The following is a 25,687-nucleotide window of genomic DNA, read 5'->3' on the forward strand; positions in this document are numbered from 1 at the left end:
CATACACGCATGCAAACAGGCGTCGGGTGCGCATACGTGTGAAAACGACGATTTCGCCCATTACGCCGCACATGTTACATATCGCCGCGAACGTCTAAATGAGAGCAATAATTGTAGGGCTATCAATCACTGATAACACTAAACTGATGAGCGGTAAAGGCTTTTAAAGCGTCACCTATGGTCAATTTTGGGCATGGTAATTTTTTGCGATTTTGCGGGTGCGCGCAATTTTAAAGCATGATATGTTTGGTGTCTATTTACCCGACGTGACCCCATCTTTTTATATTTTACCAAAAATATGGGTGATAAATGGGTGTGGTTACTGGGGGTGTGGCCACCAAAGGGTGTGGCCACTGAGGGGTGTGGTCACTGAAGGGCGCTGTAAAGCTTTCTCGCACAGGGCGCCTAAAGGCCTAAGGCCGGCCCTGGGTACAACTGCCAAATGATAGCATTGTCTAAAAGTTCCATCTACCTCGCTAATGGATAAACACATTGCAGTTTTCCTTTTGTACCACTTCCCACAACATTTACTTGTGCATATTGAATCTATCCCTACACCTTGTTTGTTGTTTCCAAATAAACCTCCAACAGTGTATGATGTAGCCAGTTCCTGCTCATACTTCTCTAATCATTAGAGTTATAAAATACGTACAATTTGGGCTGGATAAGAAGCTGCAGTTGAGAATCCATTGATAGCGTGAGATAACGTGTTGAACCCTGACAGTGCCAAGCCTAACCCATGAAAAACAACCCCACACCATAATCCCCCCTCCACCAAACTTTACACTTAGCACAATGCAGTCAGGCAAGTACCGTTGTCCCGGCAAACCCAGACACGTCCATCAGATTTCCAGACAGAGAAGCGTGATTCGTCACTCCAGAGAACACATCTCCACTTCTCTAGAGTCCAGTGGCGGCGTGCTTTACACCACTGCATCTGACGCTTTGCATTGCACTTGGTTTTTAAAGCTTGGATACAGCTGCTCGGCCATGGAAACCCATTCTATGAAGCTCTCTACGCACTGTTGTTGTGCCAATCTGAAGGCCACGTGAAGTTTGGAGGTCTGCAGCTATTGACTCTGCAGATAGTTGGCGACTTCTGCGCACTGTGCGCTTCAGCATGAGCTAACCCCGCTCTGTCATTTTATGTGGCCTACCACTCTGTGGCTGAGTTGCTGTTGTTCCCAGTTGCTTCCACTTTGTTATAATACCACTAACAGGTTTCCGTGGAATATTTAGTAGCTAGCAAATTTCACGGAACACCTGAATCCAATGCTTTGGAGGGGCATCCCAATACTTTTGGCAATGTAGTTATAAATCTGGGGCTACCAGACCAACCAGGGAGACTCCCCATAAAAAACAAGTGGTAGGAACAGCATATACTATATCCAACCTCAGTTGCCTTCTATTGAATTACAAGTGCTATATGTGAAGCTGTGATCCACAATTCTCTAGACCAGTGGGGGCCTGGTGTCTTACACATGGCCCCTTAGTTCTAGTGAAGGGAACTCTTAAGGCATCAGCATACCAAGACATTTTGGACAATTTCATGCTCCCAAATTTGTGGGAACAGTTTGGGGATTGCCCCTTCCTGTTCCAACATGACTGCGCACCAGTGCACAAAGCAAGGTCCATAAAGACATGGATGAGCGGGTTTGGGGTGGAGGAACTTGACTGGCCTGCACAGAGTCCTGACCTCAACCCGATAGAACACCTTTGGGATTAATTAGAGCGGAGACTGGGAGCCAGGCCTTCTCCTCCAGCATCAGTACCTGACCTCATAAATGCGCTTCTGGAAGAATGGTCAAACATTCCCATAGACACATTCCTAAACCTTGTGGACGCCTTCCCAGAAGAGTTGAAGCTGTTATAGCGGCAAAGGGTGGGCCAACTCAATATTGAACCCTACGGACTAAGACTGGGATGCCATTAAAGTTCATGTGCGTGTAAAGGCCGTCCAAATACTTTTGGTAATATAGTGTATACACTACAATATTTATAGATACCGTTGGATGTTTATCAGGCACCTCCTACCCGGACATTTTTGCGTGTCCCGTACGCTCTCTACCTTATGGATATTGGGGGATGTATTCTGGACATTTGGGCTTATTCATCACCAAGGTTTCAAAAATGGTATTTATTTTAATTCTAATTATATTAAACTTTGGAAGGTTATTGCAATTGTGATTGCTTGTTAGCTATGTGGTATAGTTATGATTATCTATGTATTTACTCACTACATAAATATTTTAGGCTGCCTTCTATCTTCCTGAAGAAGCTTTGTCGAAATGCGTAGAAGAATGGACCAACTGCATATTGATGCACGTTTTAAAGACAAACATTATGATGAAGAGAAAAGAAAAATGTTATGTTTATTTCTATGAGTAAATTGTTGCATAAAGAATTTGTTAAGCGCATGGTATATGTAATGTGCTGGTGTGGTCCAGGGGGGTGTTATATCATGGTATAAATTGTACTGGGAGCTGTGCTTGGTGTATATTTTAGTATTAGTGGACTTTTATTAGATATTTTATCATACTTTATACTTCAATTAACTATATAAAAAAATATATGTTATTGTGTTATGATGTCTTGGCGTTCCGCTCATTCCGGATATGACACCTTAAAAGCCCCATCAAATTGTGCTTTTTGTTTGAAATTTTCTTTGTCTTTTTCATCTTTTCTTGAGGCAAGCACAGAAACATAAACAGTAGTAACATGTGATCTCCATACTCAGCTGGATGTAATGTTCCTAGGGAGAAAGTAAGATTGTCTACAAGCCGTTCTCAATAAAAGAACATTGCTCACAATTACAGAACAGTATAGGCCAAGACCGTGGAACACATAACTGCTTCAACTGAGGGATCATCACATGAGGTAGCAAAAGAACTTAGGCTTCTGTGATCAAATCAAGAAAAAACCCAAGTAAAAGGTGCAGCATCTTGAAAAAAGAGCATGAAGAAAGAAAAAGGGTGGGGAGAATGGTTCTTGAAGGGGGTGGGGGACAAGGAGGGGTTGAGAAACAGCAAGAGATAAATCAGAAGGAATTAGATAAGATACTGTTCATTCAAAAACTGAGGGTTCCTGTCCATTCATGAGTGCTACTGTCCATTCAGAGACTGAGTAAGTGATTACTATGCCCCCCAGTCATGAATGAGCAGGAAGCGATGTGTAGCAAGTCAACACTTAACTTTATTGCTATCACATAGGGGGCTAACAAGCTCTCTATGTGATAGCAAATGTCCAGTGACAGGTTCTCTTCATGGAGACATAAGATGTCTATTAAACCCCCAATGTCACCTAGGGACCCTCAAAGAAGCTGATGAAGCAGAAATCTGATTTCACCAGCTTTTACTCTGGCTACCGGAGTCGGAGAAGTGACAGTCTGAAAGTAGAAGTGATGTAGTACACATCAGTTCCGCAATCAGTGATTGATCAGGGAAGATCAGCCTGTGGATGTGTGCTGTCCTCCCTCCGATCTCAGAGTAGAGACCTGCCATGCCAGTCCCGGGCCCACACGGAGAACAGCGGAGCCCGGGATAGCCAGCAGCAGCAGAGGGTGGGGGCCCGCACACTCACACACAGTATTCAAGCAATTGTGCGGCTTTATAGCCACCCAAACACTTGTATGTAACAGCCATTGCCGGCTGTTTGAAATTATCACCATGTACTGCTCACGCGCACTTGCGTGCAGGAATATTGGTTTTGACTCGTCAGTCCAGAGCATTTGCTACAATTTTTCTGCACCCCAGTTCCTATTTTTTGTGCATAGTTGAGTCGCTTAGCCTTGTTTTCACGCCAGAGACATGGCTTTTTGGCCACAAGGCCACAGAAAAACGGCACCAGGTTCTCTGGACAGATGAGTCAAAGTTTAAAATATTTGGCTGTAGCAGGAGGCATCTTGTTTGCCAAAGGGCTGGAGAGCGGTACACTAATGAGTGTCTGCAGCAATAGTGAAGCATGGCGGAAGTTTTCTTGCAAGTCTGGGGCTGAATTTCTGCCAATGGATTTGGAGATTTGGTCAGGATCAATGGTGTCCTCAATGCTGAGAAATACGAGCAGATACTTATCTATCATGCTATACCATCAGGGAGGTGTGTGATTGGCCCCAATTTTATTCTGCAGCAGGACAACAACCCCAAACATTCACCAGCGTAAAAAAAAGAACAAGGAGTCCTGGATGTAATGGTTTGGCCCCCACAGAGCCCTGATCTCAACATCCGTGTATAGTAAACTGTGATGCGCTCGGTCAGTGCAAAAACCGATAGTTCTAATAATTCAAAAGTGAGCAACGTCCTTGCATCACTGTTCCATTACCATATCTAAATTCATGAAGATAAGTGAATTGAAAACTCCTATACAGTGATCCGTGACCCCAAGAAAGTTCTATTCAGTTGTAATCATATAGTCCACCAACTAGTTCTCCAGCGATCTCCTCTGCTGTTTTAATCAGCCGCTTCCTCAGTCATCTGCAGAATGGGCAAGCTAGCCACAGTTTTTCTCCTTCCCCTCCACTCCGTAATATCGGCAGTATCCCCCCACGATGTTCCAAAGAACGAAATATAGGGAAGAGGAAACAACAAAAAGTGCAATAATTCAAAATGTATTCAGCCAGAAATAAAATTGGATTGAACGAAGAGACTCCTCTGTTGTACAAGACCAAGGCAAGATGTTCACTTGACGCGTTTCGTCTGAAAGACTTTCTCCAAAAAAAAAGGTCAACAACCCCAAACATACAGTCAATGTAACCAAGAACTATCTTCAGCGTAAAAAAAAGAACAAGGAGTCCTGTAAGTAATGGTTTGGTCCCCACAGAGCCCCGATCTCAACATCATGGAGTCTGTCTGGGATTACATGAGGAGACAGAAGGATTTGAGGCAGCTTACATACACAGAAGATCTGCGGTTAGTTCTCCAAGATGTTTGGAGCAACCTACCTGCCGAGTTCCTTCAAAAAACTGTGTGTAAGTGTACCTAGAAGAATTGATGCTGTTTTGAAGCCCCCCCCCAAAATATCCTGGTCACTCCAAATATTGATTTGATTTGATTTTGGATTTCTCTTCTGTTCATTTACTTTCCATTTTGTTAATTGATAAAAATAAACTATTAACACTTTTATTTCTGAAAGCATTCTTACACACCTGCCTAAAACTTTGGAACAGTACTGTATATTTTCAATGTCCCAATTATAATAACATCTTATGGCACAAGCAGTAGAACGGCCTCTACAGAGATGATGCAGCTTTAGGCCCCATTCACAACTGGGCAACAGCATTTCAGCGTGTTTTACGTATGTTTTTGTGCATTTATTACGCGTGTTTCAGCGCATTATAAGTGCGTTTTCTGTTAATTTGCCAGCGTTTTTAAGCTGCTTTTCAATTGTTAAATGAAAAGCAGGCTCAGCTGCAAAAACGTGCTTAAAAAACATGCACATACGTGCAAAAATGTGCTGATTAGCGCTTTTCCATTAAAGTCTATGGAGCAAAACAAGCTGATCAGCGCTACAAAAGAAGCTCAGGGACTATTTTCAAGCAACAGGCATATTGTGAGGCGTTTCAGCGCTGAAAAAAAAAACGCACAACGAAATGCCCTAGTGTGAACAAACTGGTCTGGTATATCTTGTAGCTGTGAACAAACACTCATGGCTGAAATAACACACTGGAGGTTTGGTTCTGTACTGAGGCCTGTGACAGGGAAATAGAATAAAATGAATGTTTGTCAGCATTCCAGTGCTCGATTCTTTTATCACTTTCCAGGCATGGCAGTCACTTGATTTCATGGAGTATATAGGTTATAATAAGCATGAATATAGAACAGAGATTTTGTATGCATGATGTTTGTAAACATTGCCACTGTGTTTCTGATGTATGATTATATGAAGAATTTTGATGGCAGTCAAAATATTTTTCTTTCATTTGAACATAATGGGGAAGACTTTTTTTCAGGTTTTTTTAATTAGTATCTGTATATAAAGTTTTTTGTTGATATTGGTTTGCAGCGCTATTTGAGAGATTTTTTCTCAGTCCCTGCTCCAGTAATGGATATTATGAAGTCAGGAAGTTAGGGCAAATCTTAAATATGAAAGATAGAAGCTAAGTGGTTGCCATGGTCAACTTCTACGTATTTGATAAATTCCCTCACTTTGTTTTTATGAGTGTGGGGAATAGGGTTGCCACCCGTCTGGCATTTACCCGGACAGTCTGAGTTTGGAATCCTGTGCCCGGGTGCAAGCCCACCTCACACCCGGGCACAGGATTCAAACCGCAGATTGGCTCATCTGACAGCGGGCGGCGGGTGGCGCTGTCTTCAGTCACTCCCTCCGGTGTTCTCCTCTGTTAGTGAGAGGAAGTGACATCAGAGACAGAGAGAGCGAGGGAGAAATAATTCTCCGGCAGCCTGCGTGTGGACTGTGGACTTCTTTTTCTCGTCTGGGACTGGGACCTCTGTGACTGACGCCGTCCTTCTTCACACCTGGACCTCTTAACTAATAAAAAGGTATTAACAACATTTAATTAAAATGTTTAATAAAAAATATCAATTGAAAAGGGTAGGGGGGGGGGGGGGAGGAAAAAAAAGCATTTTTAGTATTGCACATAAAACATGCCCCCATTACAAATGCAACAGGTAACCTGTGACATGTTTTGTGGGGTCATCTTTTATGTTCAATAGTACATATCATGTCCAGATTCCATGTTAGTGCAAAATCCATTTTATTGATCATGTCATTCAAACGACAAGCGCTTTTGGGGACGCGAAGGCTCCCCTTTATCAGGCTCAGAAATGCGCTTGTCGTTTGTATGACAACTATCAATAAAATGGATTTGTACTAGGGATGCACCGATACTAGTATCGGTGCCAATACCGAGTGTTTGGGCGAGTGTCGTACTTGGCCAAATTCTCCTATACCTTCCCCTGACTGGCAGTGCCGAAGGAGCATGGTGCCAGCTTCCTTTCCAATCAGGAAGCCAGGCGATGGGTTATAAACCGCTTCCTTATTGGTTAGGAAGCTGGCTTCACTTGTTGCTAGGCAGCCTAGCTTCCGAACCAATCAGGAAGCCGGGAAGCATGTAATGATCCACCACCCGGCTTCCTGATTGGTCAGGAAGCCACAAAAAATGCCTAGAAAAATGGGACGCTGGCTTCCAAGCTAATCAGGAAGCTGGGAGGTGGGTCATGACGTGCCGCCCGTCTTCCTGATTTGCTAGGAAGCCAGCTTCACTTGTTGGTAGACAACCTGGCTTCCTAACCATTCAGGAAGCCGGGCAGTATGTCATGACTCATGTCCCGGCCTCCTGATTGGTTAGGATGCCACGCTGCCTAGAAAAAAAAAAGTGAAGCCGGCTTCCTAGCCAATCAGGAAGCCAGGAGGCGGGTTCACATCATGACTCCACTCGCCGCCCGGTATTCGGTATTCGCACCGGTATTCGGTATCGGCCAGTACCGGAATAGTTTTTTTCAATACTCGTACTTTATATTGAAACATCTTGGTGCTGGTGACATCTGTATTGGAGCTCTGTTGTGAGCGACACCATCCGCAGTCATTACAAGCATCCGTTTCTTTTGGGATATCCAGTAAAAAGTGTGGCAAGGTATATGGATACGGCTTTGTATAGTACATATCTGGGGTCCTGTGGCACACTGGCATCTCAGGGGTGTGAAATTCCTATCACCCGACGCCCGAGACATGCAGTACAGTACATGCAGTACATTTAGCTCTGCTTTGGGCAAGCAGAGCTTAATGTACAGTGGGGAGCTGCTGCTCGATTTTATACAAGTGATCTGATCAGATCAGTTGTATCAATCGAGATGCGGCGATCTTGTCCACGCCCGCTGTGGGCTGTGGGCTTTATACTAGAAGTGATTCAGGCAGTTGCAAAACCTCTTGATCACTTCTGTACCCTGCGGAAGGTACTGCCCCTCTCCCCAGCCTAACCTACTACAGCCATGTATCCTCCTGGGTGACTGTGATGTGCTTGTCTGAGGGGAGAGTGGAGGACTATCGGCAAAATCTGTTTGGAAGAAGCTAATCACGATCTGTGATTGATTAGCTTCACTGGAGTGTAAAAGTTACATTAGGGGACTAATAGACCCATAATGTCTTCTTAAAGAGAACCCATCACTTCCTCTGATTAAAGAGGAACTTTACCCACCAAGTTAATGTCTCCCAAAACAGTTACTTTTATGTCATGCCATGTCAAGGTGTGCTTATTTTAGCTCTCAACTGAACTTTTAAATCCTCAAATGGCTGGTGTCATAGATGATCACATGTCCAGCATCATGGCAACTGCAATTCAAATAGAGGATAAGATGGCATATTCATTGGCTGTAAGTGATAGAAAGTTGTAGTTCTGTTTTAAGTGCACATAGAATCCTTCCTAAATTTTAATAACTATTTTAATAAATACATTTTAATAACTACGTACCCTTCGATCTTTGATCTATAATCAATATGACGATTTGGTAGAGTTAACAGACATCTCAACTCTCCCGCTATAAGATAGCGGCTCACTGACGCCCGGTAGAGAAACATTTTATAGCAGAAATATTTACTCTGCTCTATCTAGCAGAGTAAACCCTTCCCTGTTATCTGGTTTTTTTTTGACAGTGGGGCCACCAGCCACCGTCAGAGTAAAATAAAAAACAAACAGACTGCATGGGAATGAATAGCTAGGCTGCTTTGGCTATTTCAATTTGCAATAGCCAATAGCAGGCTGGCTATTGCAGCCACCCACTGCTGCTGTCAATCAGCAGAGGAGGGCCTAAAGGAGAGGGAGGGAGGGCGGGGGAGCGCACGTCCCTGAAATGAGAAGGGCACTTCCCTGAAATGATTTTTTTCAGGTTGAGATGTCTGCGTTAAAGTGTCAGTAAGCCTGAAAAAAAAAAATCAATTTTTTGCAACATATTTTTATAGCTTTGTATGACTTTTAATAATTAGGTTTTTGAAGACCTGTTGCTTCTGCCAGTGACGTACGCTTGCTGTTAGTGGTGGCAACGATCTGCAGGGTCATCTACCCTATGCAGCTGCAATAAGCTATGGGTACTGCTTGCCTTCTTTGCTCTTTTTGGATCTGAATGGCCGGGCAGTGGCTGAGACCAGTTTGCTCTCCTGTGAATTGAAATGACAGGAGGAGCCACTTGCCAATCAAATACTCTTACCCGTTCCACCAGACAGTGCTGCTGGTGACATTGCTGCAAGCCTGGTAGTGCTTGTTGACAGTGATTGGTAGCAGCTCCTTTTGTCATTGCAATTCATGGCAGGACAGACTGGTCCGACCCACCACCAGAGCCACTCATATCCTTTTATACTTTGCCTTTTGAATCGGGAGTCAATTTCCTACCTAAATTTGAGAAAAAACAGTGTGAAAAATTATATTGTCAACAATAGGTGTACCTTTGGTCTGAACTAGACATGTGCAATTTGTTTTGTTCCAAATTGAATTTCGGCTGAATATTGGCAAATTCAGACATTGGCATGCATCCAAATTCCCAAATGAAAGAAATAATGAATCCGAACGTATCCAAATTTTCCAATAGTGAGATTCAGATGCATCCGAAATTTTTTTCCAAATGTCATTTGGAATGAACTTTTATTGCTAAACGTTAAAATAAAATAAAAAAATAAAAACAGCATGGAGTCCCCTCTCCGATTCATACCAGACCCTTTAGGTCTGGTAGGCATTTTAGAAGTGGACCCCAACGCCATAAAAAAAAGAATGGGGTCCCCCCTAAAATCCTTTGCCAGACCCTTCAACAGAGCAGCAGCCTGGCAGAGCAGAAAAGGAGGGGGATGAAGGCCCCCCTCCCGCACCATACCAGGCCACATGCCCTCAACATGGGGAGGCCCCCCCTGGAAAAGCACATTGTCCCCATGTCGATAAGATCAATGGCCTCTTTCCCACAACCCTGGCCCGGTGGTTGCAGGGGTCTGCGGGCAGGGGCATAATAGGAATCTGGGTGCCCCCTATCATAAAGGGAACACCCAGATGCTGCCCCCCCCCACCTTGTGAATGAGTAAGCGGTAGTTAAAACACAACAGTTCTTGACCAGTCCTTTATTTTAAATCACAAAAAAAAGTGTCCACCGATGTAATCCAAACGTCAATCAGCGATGTAGATCTACATCAATGACGATGGACGACAGCCCCCAACCAGGGATAGGCACGGATCAAGGCTGTGGCGGACATTTTTCCAAGTACAGCTGTTAGTGAAGGACACCAAGGTACATTTCAAACTAGAACCATCAAAGAAACACTCTGGGGGAATTTATCAAAACTGGAACAGACAAAAACTGGAGCAGCTGTCCATGGCAACCAATCAGCTTCTCTCTTCAGTTTGTTCAGTTAAGATTTGAAAATGAATGTGTGAAGTTGATTGGTTGCCGTGCACAGCTGCTCCAGATTTAGTTTGCTCCCGTTTTGATTAATCCTATTCTCTGTCTAGTCTCGGGCCTAGTTCCACAAGTACAAATAAGTAGGGCTGCAGCTAACGATTATTTTCAAAATCGATTAGTTAGCCGATTATTACGTTCGATGAATCAGATAAAAATTATTTTTAAAAAAGGGGCTCCAGTGATGGAATACTAATTTGTATTGAGATTGTAGTCCATCACGGGAGCGAGCTTGGAGCGGTGACTACTTTACAACACACAGGGACCATGGGGAACAAAAGTAGCCCCCCTCCAGAAGGAAGGACAGTGTCAGCACCAATTCAGGGATGATTTGAGGATCTACAGCCGAGTGATACACAAATAATATACCACCAGCTATAGAGAAATACAACAAATCCCAGCAAATGCATTATACTATAATGTATTATTGCTGGGACTTGTTGTATTCCTCTATGGCCGCTTGTGTTGCCTGTGTGGTAGCGCCAGCTCTGTGTACCATCAGATATGGAGGAATACAACCAATAACTATCCCCAGCAATACAGTTATACTGTACAGCACGTGGGGGAAAAGTGCAGGCAATCTTACCTGCAAGCAACTTTACTTTCTTCCCGAGATCTTCGTTCCCCCATGCTGCAGTCTCTCTGCAACAGCGTGATCATCTAGGCGGTTGGCAGCGTCTCAGCGGCGGGCAGTCTAAGACATGGGCGGGGTAGAGGTGTGGCGTAAGGCATGAAGCGTGCGGCATGTGTGGAGCCGGGAACAAGGGTAACTAATTGAAAGCCAACTAATCGATGATGGAAAACGTTGACAACGCTTTCCATCATCGATTTTAATCGACTCAGTCGATTACTTGTTGCAGCTCCACAAATAGGTTTAAAATAACATTTATATAAAGACTGCTTCTGGTATCCTGTGTCGTGCTATCCTCTGCAAACACCCCCCCAGTGGGCCCTCCAACAAGCGCCGGGTCCCTATCAGCCCTGGGCACCAACTGCTTGCTGCTACTGTCCTTTGCAAACAGTCCCCCCAGTGGGCCCCCACCAAGCAGCTGGTGCCCAAGGCTGAATAGGGGCCCGATGCTGGGCCCCAGCATTGGGCCGCTTTCAGCTTTGGGCACCAGCTACTTGCTGCAACTGGCGGCTGTCCTCTCCAAACACTCCCCCAGTGAACCCCTACCAAGCAGCTGGTGCCCATGGCTGAATAGGGGCCCAATGCTGGACCCCAGCGCCGGGCCCCTATCAGCCTTGGCCACCAGCAGCTTGCTGCTGTCCTCTGCAAATGCCCCCCTCCCAGTGGGCCCCCACCCCAGAATCAGCCACTAACCCCAGAGTCTGACACCACACTGCTGCTGTTCCCCCAGACGTCTGCTTACTTTTCCACTCCAGTGCAGTCCAGGACCAGCAGCTCAGCTCTGCTCTGCTCCTCTCCACTCCACTCCTGCCTTGCTCTCACTGCTCGTTCCCCAAGCTCCGCCCCCCCAAACCTTTCCTGCATGTGCACAGCACAGGAAGGTACCAAGAGCCACTCACAGACACCGTTGTCCATGTACGGACACCTAGCCGATCCCTGCCGCCAACTTGCTGAAAGAAAAAAATCCCGATGCCCATGTCAGAGCTGTCTTTTTGCGTCCGCACTCCATCGTGAGTGATGTGGATCTACATTGCTGGACAATCTGATTGAGGTTTGGATTACATGAATGGACACTTTAAAAAAAAAAAAAATGGTCAAAAACGTTTTCTTCAAATAAAGGACAAACTGGAGTGGTGTGCTTGTTTACTATAGCACTGTTTATTTGGTGAATGAGTAGAAGTAACATCTACCACTTACTGTTTCACAAAGAGGGCAGCATCTGAGTGCCCCTTTATGAAAGGGGCACCCGCATTCTTATAAGCCCCCTACCTGCAGACCCCTATAACCTCTGGGCCAGGGTTGTAGGGAAAAGGCTCTTGTCCTCATCGACATGGGGACAAGGGGCTTTGCTAGGGGTCCCCCCTGGCACAGCACTCTCCCCGTGTTGCGGGCATGTGGCCTGGTTTGGTGCAGGAGGGAGGGCGCACTTTCGTCCCCCCCTTTCTTGGTCTGCGAGGCTCCTGCTCGGATCAAGGGTCTGGTAAGGGATTGAAGGGAGGAACCCCACACATTTTTAAAAAAACATTATTGTTATTGTTTCTGTGGACTGTTAAGAAAAATGTTTTTTTTTTCTAATGTCACTTTGCTGACATTAATTTTCATTCGTAAATATCGTTAACGCATCCAAAATTAATTAAAACTTGGGATTCGGATGAATCCGAATACCAAAATGAATTGACTGTCGGACCCGAATCCCAATAAATTAATAAATGGGGACCGTTAAAAATTATTTAATTTTTTTTCTAATGTCACTTTGCTGAAATTATATTTCATTCGTAAATATCGTTAACGCATCGGAAATTAATGAAAACTTGGGATTCAGACGAATTCGAAGGCCAGGACGAATTGACTTTCGGACCTGACTCCCGATAAATTAAATAATGAAAAATCCAAAACAAAACACATTTTTTTCCTGCCACACATGTCTAGTCTGATCTCTCTGTACAACGGGGAAAACTAGTAAGAAATGTTGTCAATACAATTGCAAATACAATAGAACTATGTTGAAATGTGGAAACTATAGAAAAAATGTATAACCAATTCAAAATGAGCTCACTAAAGGTGCCCATACACCTGCCGATTATCGTACGATAATCACAGGAAATCCCAAGCGCACACTGCCCGTGCGGCATTGGAGTCATTGCGATGATCGCAAGTATGATCTGCCTATCCAAGATGGGCAGATCGTACAAGCTTTTAATTACTTTACAACCATCGCACGACTCAAGTCGTGCGATGGTTGTAAAGTGTATGGCCAGCTTAAGAATGTACATTTTAGCTTGTGCAATGTCCATTCTGACCACTAGAGGGGGGAATTCATAAGAGAAGCTGCTGGCTGAAAGTAAATTTGCCTTCACTAATTAGTTTATTCAGTCCTATCTATCCATGCCCCTGCTTACTAAATTTCACCTTTGAAATTGCACACAGCTTCTTATATTTGAACATCACAATTTGACTGCAGTTATACTCTGCACTAAGGAGTACCGTGATTTATTATTTAAACCCTGAAAATATTTTATAACTTTGCAAAATATATTTACATAATGAAAATTGTATGTACAGTATACTGGAAGGTCCTCATCTTTTAAAATTAGCTAACAATATTACACTATTCTCAGTTTGAGAAACTCCTGCACTAGTATATTAGTTTATGTAGCATATACAAATGAATAAACTTCATCCTTCACCCTTAACTGTTCATATGTCTGCATTATGCTCCAGGCATACGGACAAGCAGGATACCGTGCAATGGAAACATCTCGCATGAACAGTAAATTAATTTCCACCTAATTCTAAAAGGAAAGTATGTGAATCCCAGACACATCCATCAAGGGAAGCCTAACAAAATGTATTATCCATAGCATGTCCATAGTTACATCCATATCCTTAGGGAGGTAGCGTCTACATTTCCTTAAGGAACTCTTTATAAACAAAGTTTTGAATGCTCAAAACTGAGAATCTGAAATAGGACAGAATTTTACTTCATGGACCTTTTAAAGAACAGTGGAGGAAATGATAATTAAAAGTTGTTAGTATTTTAATTTATGGTTTCAGCAGTAATTGGAAGATAAATGCAGATCTTATATAAAGGGAATATGCAGTCATTTTGTACATATTGTATATCTTTCTTTATTATGGTTTAGACATAATCGCTCAATGTGAACGGGGTCTATACACTTTTCATTTTTTTTTCTAGTCCAGTAAGTATGAAAAACTGCATATAAATATTTTGTATTTATATTCAGTCTGCAGCTAATTCCTTAGGCTCCTTTTTACTTGTTTTTCAGGTTTTTTTCTTACCTGCTGTAATAAAGGTTGCTTCTACAAAGATCAATAGCTCAAGTTTGAATTTACACAGAAAAGTTAATATAGTAGGGCTCTATTTGATGTTTCAGAGAGAGGCAGGGTGTTTGAAAGAGAACAATGTATATTGTGTTCCCTCTTTAGAAAACCTAGTGCTCTGGGAATCTCTTTTCATATATTAAATGTTTATATATAAACCAAACATTTAATGTATATGTGTCATGGTTAAGGTCAGTCACATGCAAGATGGTCATATTACAGAAAAGAGATACAATACAATTGTTGATTTCCGAAGGAAATGTTTTTAAACATAAACTCAACCGCTTAAAAATGGCATAATAATAATTATTAGGCACATCTTCTGAAAATACTGATGCATAAATAAAGTACTTTGAAAACCTGAATTTGAGTTTTATACAGTTGCAAGCTTGGTGTGTGATGTTAATAATGCAGGAAACTTGTGGCTTTAATGTGCCTGAAAGTTTATCTGAATCTACTGCTGTCATGGGATGCCTTGGACATTGTACTGTGTAGTTGTGAACACAAATAGAGAAATGAAAATAAAAGTTGAAAAATGAATGATATAATCTGTAGGAAGTTTACTGTACCGTCCCCATCTGGTGTTCTATAATTCCCCATCATGTGTTCACTATTTCAGCTCTGACATAGTGATCTGGAGGCTGGAGGCTTCACTGACAAAAATTAAAGCTTTCATGCTGCAAATGATCACTACTACCTTCAGGCTGTTGTGCCATCAATAAAGACTATTAAACTGGCCCATACACCGTTATAATTATGATGCCAGTATTAAACTATTACGATCATTTTCGATTGTAATCAGGGCAGCCATCAGAAATTTTGGTTCCCCTTACACAGCTTTAGGCCTGTAATAAAAATAAAATATAAAAAGATTAAAATGTTTATAAAAAATAAATAAACATAAAATATTTTTAAAAATTAGAAAAAGTTTCAATTTGGGCCTCACATTTTTTTTCATTTCAGTTTTGTTTCGGTTTTGACATTTTCAATTCAGTGCACCTCTAATTTATATAGCGCTGACATATACCGCACTGCTGTACAGAGAACACTGAGCTAGTCACATCAGTCTCTCCACAGAGAAGCTTACACTCTAATGTCCCCCCACAGTCACACACTATTATTATTATTATACATTTATATAGCTCTGACATATACCACAGTGCTGCACAGAGAACACTGAGCCAGTCACATCAGTCTCTGTACAGAGGAGCTTACACTCTAATGCCCCCCCCACAATCACACACTATTATTATTATACATTTATATAGCTCTGACATATACCGCTGTGCTGTACAGAGAACACTGAGCCAGTCACATCAGTCTCTGTACAGAGGAGCTTACACTCTAATGTCCACCCACAGTCACACACTATTATTAATATACATGTATATAGCTCTGACATATACCACTGTGCTGTACAGAGAACACTGAGCCAGTCACATCAGTCTCTGTGCAGAGGAGCTTACACTCTAATGTCCCCTCCCCCCACAGTCACACACTATTATTATTATACATTTATATAGCTCTGACATATACCACAGTGCTGCACAGAGAACACTGAGCCAGTCACATCATTCTTTGTATAGAGGAGCTTAAACTCTAATCAGTCTCTGTAAAGAGGAGCATACACTCTAAGAGCCCGTTCACATTGAGCGGTTCGCAAATTGCGCGTTTGTCGCGCGACTTGCATTTTGCGCGATGTCGCGCAAATGCTTGCATTGAGCAAGCTTGAATCGCGGCTAAATCCGCTCCAAAAAGGGTCCTGCTGTAGCGACACACGACCCGCGACAGCAGGACCCTTTGCCCCATTGAGAAGCATTGGAGAGCGATATCGCGCGGTAAATTGCCGTGATATCGCGGGAATTACCGCGCGATAAATCGCTCAATGTGAACGGGGTCTAATGCAGAATGGCACTGGCTGTAGGCGGACTACAAATCCCAGCAATAAATTTATACAGCAATGCAGAACAGTATATGAATTGGACTCTGGACTTAGTAACGCGCTGGACTCTGGGCTTAGTAACGCGCTGGACTCTGGGCTTAGTAACGCCTGGACTCTGGGCTTAGTAACACGCTGGACTCTGGGCTTAGTAACACGCTGGACTCTGGGCTTAGTAACACGCTGGACTCTGGGCTTAGTAACACGCTGGACTCTGGGCTTAGTAACGCGCTGGACTCTGGGCTTAGTAACGCACTTAGTAAGCCCCTGTTATAAATGAACAGGAATCCTCTATACTGAGTGTTCCTGTTCATTTATAACATGTGAATATAGTATGTTTATTATAACCACAATCATGAATGAACAGGAGGTGATGTAGACCACTTCCCATTCATTCATATCAGCACTGTTTGTACCTCGCTCCCCATCCTGACAGCTGTCACAGGAGGCTGAGCGAGCAGTGTCAGTCTGGTGTTGATGGCACTACTGGACATCTTCCGATGCTGAAGGAAGTAAGCATGATGTGTCTTTCATCTGCTGCATTAAGTTTCCTTGGCCGACCACTTTGTCTACGGTCCTCAACTTTGCCTGTTTCTTTGTGCTTCTTCAAAAGAGCTTGAAAATCATATTTTGAAACCCCAGTTTGCTTTGAAATCTTTGCCTGGGAGAGACCTTGTTGATGCATTGTAACTAGCTTGTGTCTTGTTGCTGTGCTCAGTCTTGCCATGGTGTATGAACAACCTCATCTTAGTAGCAGAGTTTGGCTGTTTCTCACCCAGTTTTAAGCCTCCTACACCAGTGGTTTTTAACCTGTGGGTCCCCACGTGCCTTGTGCTGCTCTAGGTAAGAGGCTCCTCAGCCGCCTCCTAACGTAGCAGTGTCAGTTCTCCTAGATGGCGCCGCAGCAGCAGCAGCCAGTGAGGATCCGAGAGAGGGGAGCAGGCAGGAGTGAGGGGAGGTGAGTGCTTGATCCCCACAGAGCCCACACTGGGCACCACAGAGCCCGCACTGGATGCCTGAGAGCCCGCATAGCCTCCTGAGAGCCCACACAGATACTAGTATTGGTGCATGCCTAAATTTTACGGTTGGGGTCACCACAACTTGGCAAATTATACCAAGGGGCCCCGGCCCTAGAAAGGTTGAGAACCACTGTCCTACACAGCTGATTCTGTTTCAGTTAATCACTGTGTTCCAACCTACATATGAAATTGATGATCGTTAGCACCTGCTTGGCATAATTGGTTAATCATACACCTGACTCTAAAGGTGCCCTTACACCTTACGATTATGGGACGAAACTTTTCGTCTGATGATCGAACCGTCGTACAATTTTCGTACGACGGCCCCATCCTGCCCCGATTATCATAAGGTTCAATCAGCGGTAGTTAAAAAAAAAACACCTGGACAACTTGCGGTAATTGACCGCAATTATTTTCGTTTGCGCATGCGCAGTGTTAATCTTACGACTTTTGACGGACGGAAATGCCACCAACCATGCGAACATCATACGATCGACCAAAGTTTTCAAACATGCTTCACCGTCAAAAGTCGTACGATTGCACTACATTCACACGTTACGATTGTTGTACGAAAAGTCGATCGCATACGATTATCGTACGATAATCGTAAGGTGTATGGGCATCTTAATTCTACAAAATCCCTGACTTTGTGCAAGTGTAAAGCTGCCCATACACCTTACAATTATCTACAGATTTTCTTTGGTCAGATGGAAAAAGTGCAACAGATTGGCCCAGGTGGAGATTACTCCATCCACACAGTTTAGCGTAGATGGAGGAATCTGTTGCACCTTTTCCATCTGACCATAGAAAATCTGCAGATAATTGTAAGGTGTATGGCCAGCTTTAGAATTGATGCTGGTTTGAAGCCAAGGAGTAGTCTTTTGTTCACTGTTCTTTTTGTTCACTGACTTTGCATTGTGTAAATTGACAAAAATAAACAAGTAGTCTTACCTTACAGCATTTTTTCACACCTGCGTAAAACCTTTTGGCTAGAAAACAGGTAAAATCCCAAAACACTCTATGTTCTGAAAGCAGAGTCCCTGTAGAATAAAAACATGCTGGTTACAAATGTTTATCAAACCTGTATTTTTAGGCCAAATTACATTAAAATGAAATTTAGTGCACAGAAACCGAATATAATACCCTATTTTTTGGTAAAATATAAAAGATGGGGTCACGTCGGGTAAATAGATGCGAAACATGTCATGCCCTAAAATTGGGTTTGCCTGTGTCATGGATCAGGGCTCACCGGTAAAAACTAAAATCCGGTTTGTGGACCCTATCTACTACATTGGCAGGGACACTTAGAGAAAAGGGTGCAAGCAGTGTAGGCTGACAACTCCCAGAGCTGGAGTACAAGCAGGGAGCAGAGCAGGGAAACTGAATGAGGCAGTGGAAGACAGAATAGGCTGGTAGGACAAGGTACAGGGCAGGGTGCTGCAATGCTAGGTAAGTGGCATGGGGTTCCCCAGGATGTGGATTCTAAGGGCCAGCCGGTGTTCACCAGAGCTCCTGATGGTGGACAAGGGCCAGAGTTCTGGACAGGTTGCAGACACACAAACAAGGGACAAAACAAAGGTCGGGGACAGACAGAATACCAGGACGTCCAGGGACAATCTGAAGACTGGGATTTCCAGGGAATATCCAAAGGATAGGGACAGACATAAGACTGGGATTTCCAGGGACAAGACAACAGTCAGGACACGGATATAGCTCAAGGCAATCAGGTTCAATCACAAACAGGGGCTCAGCATCTAGCTTAGGAAAGCGTTGTTCGGGCAGCGTGCCGTTCGCTTAAATAGAGTCAGCACGACGTAGGAACCACAGGATTGGCCACAAGCAGACTGCACTGATTGGCCGAGAATCTGCATAAGAAACAGCAGGAGAGGTCGGCCGACGCCTAAAGCTGCCAGACTAGTGCAAGAGTGAGTCAGGTTCAGAGCACATGCCTGGAGGACTACAAGCAACAGTACAGCCCTGCATGCCTGCAGAACCAGGGGTAAGAGGTCTGTATATACTTGTAGAACTACAAGTAACAGCTCAGCTTCAAGTCTGCAGCTGAACTGTGACAGCCTTTAAATATGTAAAAAACTGCAATACCCCAAATTTCCCATAGGCAGCGCTTTAAAAGCTTTTATAGCTCATCAGTTTAGCATTAACAGTGATTGATGGCCCCAGAATTATTGCTCTCACTCTGACATTCGCAGCGATATGTAACATGTGTGGGACAATTTTTGTTTTTGCACGTAGGCGCACCGACGCATGTATGTGCTTGTAATGTGCGTGCACGTGGGGGCAAGGGACTTTAAAACTTTGTTTTGAATTTTTTACAATTTTATATGTGACATTTTTTTTACACTTAACTTTATTGGTATCACATAAGGGACCCACAAGCCCCTATGTAATGGTAGATATGATGTGACAGGTCCTCTTTATGGAGACATAATGGGTCTGCTAGACCCCTAATGTTACCCAGGGACCCCAAGGAAGCTGATGAAGCAGCAATCTGCTTTACCAGCTTCTTCTCCTGGCTGCAGAAGCCAGAAAATGTAACCAGTGACACCGGAAGTGATGTAATACATATCACATCCGGGTCCAGTGATCGGAGGAGAGATCAGCAGCTAGGAGATTCGGTGAATAGAGGCCAGATTGCTTGTATCTAAACAACCATCACAGGCTGTTTAAAAAAATACCAAGAACATGCAGGGCCGAATTTACTCTCCCTGCCGCCCCAAGGCCAGGTGCTGTGATGCGCCCCCCCCGCAAACCCCCCCTCCCTTCCCTTCAATATAGAATGGCAACCAGATGGCAGGGCGGCGGGGTTAGTGTCAATTATTTTTACTGTTTCTTAATTTTTTTAAACTTTTTTATCACTTTTTTATTTAATTATTTCTTCTTATTTTTTTTATTTTAGAACATGGCTGCAGTAGCAGCTGTGTTCTTGGTAAAACTGGTTCAGGGCGGTCCTTAAGCAGTTAAACCGAATCAAGCTCCGCAATCCATTTAGGTTTTTTCTGTTTCAAAATCAACTCCCTATTACCTCCCCTGTCAGTTTTGGAGCGTAATCAATGATCCCAAACTTCAACTGGGAAACAGAATGCGTGTCTTGTGCAAAATGTTAAAAGGAGAATTATGAGGCGAGTGATTTTCACTCAGCCTCATAATCTGAGCCGACCTGTGACAATTAAACTGTCACAGGTCGGCTGAGTAGATCGGGAAGTGAGCGAACACAAACCGGCGATCGCTCACTTCTCGATCTATCCCTGCAGAGAGCCATGACTGTCACTCACGGCTCCGTGCAGCGATTCTCCCCTCCCCTGTCTGATCCTCCAGCACTGACTGGCGAAACAGACGGGGGAGTTGGCGGGCACAGCTGTCTCTGCCTCTGGATAGGCAGAGCCAGCTGTCAATCCCGCAGCTGGGTGGATCTGGGTGGATATACTGAGCTTTGTGTCACTGGAGAACGTTAGTTTATGTCCTCCCTTGACCCTTAGGACAACTAATAATATGTGTGTGTAGGGGGCGAGGGGGAGCAGTTTTCACTTTTGTAAAATAATTTTTTAAATTTTTTATTATTTTTTTTAATAATTGTTTTTATTATTATTTATTATTTTTTTTACTGATTGGCCCCCTGTGCGGCCGACACAGCTCGCACACCCCTAAGGCCGGCCCTCCTACAGATGATTGGAAATAGACATGTGTGGTTGACAGTTGTGTATAACTGAACCTGGCCTGTGTTGAGAACTGTCACATGAACATGCCTCTAAACTGTCCCTCATTTGGAAGGACTGTCCTTTGGAACCAAATCCCTCTGTCTCTCTTTCCTCCCCGTTTATCTTATATCTTAATTATCTTTGCTATTTTGAAAAGCCAGTATAAAGGAAAAGTATTGGTGGAAAAAAAATCTGGGTTTTACCAATCATTTTTGGCATATACATTCTTAAAGTGGACCTTTACCCATATATTGAAAATAACATTGAACACACCTTTAGAAATGTTTAGTATTGGCAATCTAAAAACACATACTTCTAGATAATTGCTGGCTTTGTATTCTTTGCATACTTTATTTCTATTTTCTTCCCAGTCTTCTGGCAGTGGCCATGTTTACTAAGGGCAGGTTACTAGATCTCCATTTACTTCCTTGAACTCTGGTACATGTGACTAGGCATGTGACAAGGACATGGACTATGCACATCATCTCAGGGGAGGAAAATGCCTTTCCATGAGATCTCACGAGAGATGAGATTTCCCAGCAATGCTCTGCTGATGTAACCTTTCCAGGATGCTTTAACAGATTACATAATTTGTGCCAGAAGTGGACCAGGAACTACATAAACGTTATTTGTATGTAAATTAAAAACAAGTTTGTTTAACCAATGAATGATTTTAACACCTTCACGACCAGTGATGTACATAGTACGTCATTGGCATCACTCCCGATCCCTGAGCTGTCATTGCTCGGCTCCTGAAGCCGAGCAATAAGCTTTTGAAGTGCGATCTGCATTCATGTGAACTACAAAGGAAAACTATGATCGCGTTACACCAGAGTAATAATTCTAGGGTCAATGTTTACATGTATCTCTAAATTGAGTACCTGTGGGGGCTCTTAAAGTGTCGTCTATGGCCTTTTTGGGGTACTGAATTTTGTTGCGGTTTCAGAGACGCATACAATTTTAACCTGGACATGTTGGGTATCTATTTACTTGACGTAACCTTATCTTTTTTCACAAAAAAATGGATATTATAATGTGTTTTGGGGTACTAAATTCAACTTAAGTGCATTTTCACAATATTTCGGGGTTTGATAAAGAGTTGCGCTAATATTACGTAACATAAGAATTTTCAGCTGCCACTGTTTAATTCTACAGGGTCTTGGCTTTCAGAAAATATATAATGTTTGAGGGTTTGAAGTAATTTTCAGGCCTAAAATGTGGATTATAATGTGTGCAAAAAACGAAAAAAAGGCCTTGGCAGTGAAAGGGTCCTTAACCCATTCGTGACAGGAGACGCACACTGTACGTCCCACGACATAGTGCCCAAATGACTGCTCACCTACACTGTACGTGCTCAGCTATTTAGTGCTCTGTAATGCTGGTACCGCTGAGAATCAGCAGTTACCATTCATTAATGGATGCCTTAGTATTGAGGCATCCATTAATGAAAGAGTTAAGCTTTTTCTGATACCTGATCCCTTTCAGGAATCGGGTGTCTGACAGTGAGAGCAGAGCCGCATTTGCAACTCTTGCCGTCACTCTGACAGCTGGTATAGATCGGGAAATCCCGGTGTGTACTGGCTTTTTGTTTCCTGTTGCTGAAAGAGTGTTGCAGGTTTCTGATCGTTGTTGGAACGATCAGAAAACGTTTAGTGACATCTGGTCCTGAGATGCTGCAGGATCAGTGTCACTAAGGTTAATATTGGCTGTTCTTAAGTTTGAAGCAGCCTAATAACCAAAAATGTATTAATTAAATTATCAAGCAGTCATAGTGAGATTCATTCACAATGACTGCTTGATATAATTAAATAAATAAAATAAAAATGTAAAAAAGTTTTAAAAAATAGTGAACAGTATTAAAAAATAATTAGCATAAAATAAAGTGTAAAAAAATAAAATAAAGTGTAAAAAAAATAGAAAATAACAAATAAAATTGATATAATATATTTTATGCTATCATTAATATAAAAATGAACCCATTCCAATGAAAATCTGCAGCCGAGATACAGATTTGTTTTTCACCCTAAGGGGTTAATTTTTTATTTAACCCCCTCATGACAGTGATGTTAAAAGTGTGTTGCTGTCACTAAGTGTGACACTTAGTGACAGCGACATTATATGCCAGGTGACCACTTTTAGCTTTAGCTTTCAGAGAAAAAAGGATTAAAATGTTAGGTTTTAGTTTTAGGCTGAGAAGTACAGAAACATTTCTAAATTTCTAACATTTCGAAAAACCTCAGATCCTGGGGATCTGAGGTTTTTCCAAATAAATGAAAGTATTTAATGCATTTTTTTTAGCTGTGCTATTTTCTAAAAAATACTACAAATCAAGACTGGGGGAAAAGTGTTTTCTTTACATTTTTTCCGATTTTTTAAAATATTTTATTTGTCTTAAGTGAGGCGTTAGGACTATATATTTATTTCACACATGTGTACCAATCTGTCCTCTAAAAAACAATATATTATATGTATGGGTGCACTTTGTAAGAAAGTATATTACTGACGTGGAAGAATCACACAGCAAAAATGTAAAAAGTGTCAGTCATTTACGAACGGAAACTAAAAACAAGCTCAGTCATGAAGGGGTTAAATCAGCATGCACAGCTGCATGCTGATGTGATTTTTAGTAAAAGGGTTCAAAGGTCCGCTTTAATGCTGACCATAACTGGGGGCATTAAAGGGGTGTGTGCATTGGCTAAATACATTGGGCGGATTTATCAAAACCGGAGCAGACAGAATTTGAAGCAATTGCTCATAGCAACCAATCAGCTTCTAACTTCAGTTTGTTCATTTAAGCTTTCAAAATGAAAGATGGGCAACTGCTCCAGATTTTCTCTGCTCCCGTTTTAAACAATTCCACTCATTGTGCTTAACCATGTCCCTCTTTCTCATCTTAGAGAGTTGGGAGGTATGCATGAAGTGCATGTGAAGGTTCTCCTTTGTGGATTGTACCTCACATTTTTAGACATTAAAATGGACTACAACAGGAGTTAGATAGATTTACCACACAAATGTTATATCTACTGAACAGGTATTATTTTATCATTTTGCTTAGAAATTCAGTATTTATAATTTACTTCACTAAAATTACTGAATGGGTTATTGCTCCTTAAATTACTGCTAGCTTCAGGCTTCAGACGTTTTAATGAGCATTAAACGTACCTTGTGTCCTACCTGTTACAGGCAATGAGTGGCTACTCCTGTGCCAATCAGGGCACTCACACAAAGCTGAAGGTGTAGAGTGCCAGCGGGAGTGATCATAGGTGCAAGTCACCTGGCAGAGGGAGAGAAAGGTTCAACCAGCTGTTAACTTTACAATTTTTTTTTTTTCTTGTGCTACATTATTAATATAATTATTATAGGCAAATCAGCTCATGAAGACCCAGAAGAACTATTATAAATTATTTATTAACATGGATTTTCCAAATACAAAAAAAAAGTAACATTAAACAAATTAGGAATATCATTGGTATTATAAAAACATGTATATCAGTAATAGAAGAATGAATATATTCAGATGCAATTCGCTTTCCATACATGGGTGTCTCACAGGTTCTCCCTAGCACTTGAAATAATTTATGCCTCTGTGGGATTATTCTGGTGCGCAGAAAAAGATATATTTACAGTGCTTCATTCATTCATGTTCCAATTCTGTCTTCCAGGATCCGAATGTAAACCATGCACAGAGTTCACTCCTATCCCAGATTCAAGATGTGTTACCCCTGATGCAGATCCAAGCCTCTCTTCTCTGGAAGCTGGAGATCCACTTTTTATGGTTGAAGAACAGGTAAAGGAAAAAATTTTGTATTACGTTTTGAATGTTTTACTTTACATTTCATTTGTTGCCGAATATGGTTTGAACAATGCAGCTAAACTGAGTATTGCAGTTGGATAAAAGTGAAAGAGCATGAAATCAACAAGTTACATTATCTTTAAGTTAACAGTTTTATGCTTTACATAGGTTTCAGTAGTATTTATCAGGTTTCAGTATTATTTATCATGGTCAGGTGGCGTATAGACATTTAATGAGCTTTTAATGAGCACTTTGAAAAAACATAAACATGAATTTTCAGAGTGTAAGGGCCTGTTCACATGAGATCAGGTCCTGATCAGGTCCTGATCAGCAGACGATTTATTTTCAGTATGATGGAACCAAAAAAAGTTCACAGTCCCCCCTAGAATATGCAGATATTGTATTTGTCATTATTATTCACAAAAGGTATTTCTATGTATAGCTGGCATTACATGCCAGAGCAAAAACCATTATGATCATCAGTGAACCTAACTAACCATATGTAATATTGGTCTTTATAAGAAAGAGAAAAAGGGAATGTAAAAATACAGCATCTGTGCATTTGAATTTAGGTACATAGGCAATGGATAAAGAGAAAGTACACATGCAGTCAGGGCTATAATTGCAGACCATGCTACCCTATGCCAAGTTGTATAATGCTGCACAATATGATGCCATGCCCTTTTTGTCACAGGAATATTGTTAAATTTTAACATGAATATTGTTAAATGTAAATTCTACAGGTGTTAGGACTCACAGAAAAGTCAGACTTGTAGAAGGGTTAGTTTACAAAGGTGTGTGGTATTGCATGAGCTTACCAAATGCCCCATGTATTTGTCAAGCACTAACATCAATTCGTAACCCA

The sequence above is a fragment of the Nanorana parkeri genome, unplaced genomic scaffold (assembly GCF_000935625.1).
Source record: "Nanorana parkeri isolate BGI_ZX_2015 unplaced genomic scaffold, ASM93562v1 scaffold352, whole genome shotgun sequence".
Lineage (NCBI taxonomy): Eukaryota > Metazoa > Chordata > Amphibia > Anura > Dicroglossidae > Nanorana > Nanorana parkeri.